The following is a 1211-nucleotide window of genomic DNA, read 5'->3' as shown; positions in this document are numbered from 1 at the left end:
AAAAAAAAAAAAAACTAAATTTGCTACTTCCAGGAGGTGTACATTGTTAGATTGGGACACTTTTCATTTCACTGAGGAAGATGTACCTTCAGGACGTGTTTTGGTTGTGCGTGCCTTTGTGACTGTCTCCATACTTCACAGAATACTGTGTCCTCAGTCTTAAGCCGGGGAAGACTATGAGCAAATTTAGGACATATTCACAATTTGTTTTGCATGTGTCCATATCTGTCCCAATCTAGAACCATCACTAAAGAAATTAAATTGCTTGCACAACAATAAGCAATATGAATGTAATTGTGGATATTATAGCCACCTGTAAGGTTAGCCACAAGAGGTAAAACCAGTTATTCTCCCCGAGACAGACTGGGCATTTTAACCCTAATTTTCTAGCTATGAAAGGGGAAGGAACTGATAGCTAGGAAGCTAAGAAGCTGTTTTATCCATACTTCATCACTAACTCATGCAGAGCTGTAGTTTTATGAAACATGAAAACACTCTCTTGGCTTGAGTAGCCCGGTGCTTTTTAAAATTGGGGTACTAGTTATTTATTGAGTCTGTGTATGAGTGTATGTTATGTGAAGTATGGATGCGGTATGCATATGAGCGTGCACATGCATGGAGTCTCGAGGAGGGTGTCGTGGATTTTCCTTTATCACTTTCTGCCTTGTTCCATTAGAGGGAAGGTCTCTTGCTGAACCCAGATCTTATGGTTGGGGGGGGGTCTGTTTTGTTTGTTGTTTGTTTTCAGCTGGGCCGGAGCCAGCAAGCACCAGGGATCCCGTTGTCTCAGCCCCGACCTGTGCTGGTGTTGTAATTGCACATGTATGCACAGGATCACATCTGGTCTGTGTGTACTGAAATCCAGAATCTGGTCCCCATGCTTGTGCAGGAAGCACCCTTCAGTGCTGGGCTCTCTCTCTCTCTCTCTCTCTCTCTCTCTCTCTCTCTATATATATATATATATATATATATATATATATATCCACAATCTGGTACATTTACAAAGTTCTTTCTCAAGTGTTAGGCTCAAGAGAGTAAATGTATAATGTTTTTATAATTAAGGAAAGTAAGGAAATATTGTATGCTTCTATGATTTAAAAAATAGTAAGTCCTGGAATTAAAATGTACGCTTATATTGTCATTATTTTTAGAATATAAAGTTACACGAAACCATTTAAACTTTATTTCATATTTATTTGCTCACCTCAGAT

Source organism: Microtus ochrogaster, chromosome X, assembly GCF_000317375.1.
Source record: "Microtus ochrogaster isolate Prairie Vole_2 chromosome X, MicOch1.0, whole genome shotgun sequence".
Taxonomy (NCBI): Eukaryota; Metazoa; Chordata; class Mammalia; order Rodentia; family Cricetidae; genus Microtus; species Microtus ochrogaster.
The sequence above is the reverse complement of the archived record's forward strand: the minus strand, read 5'-3'. Positions refer to the sequence as shown.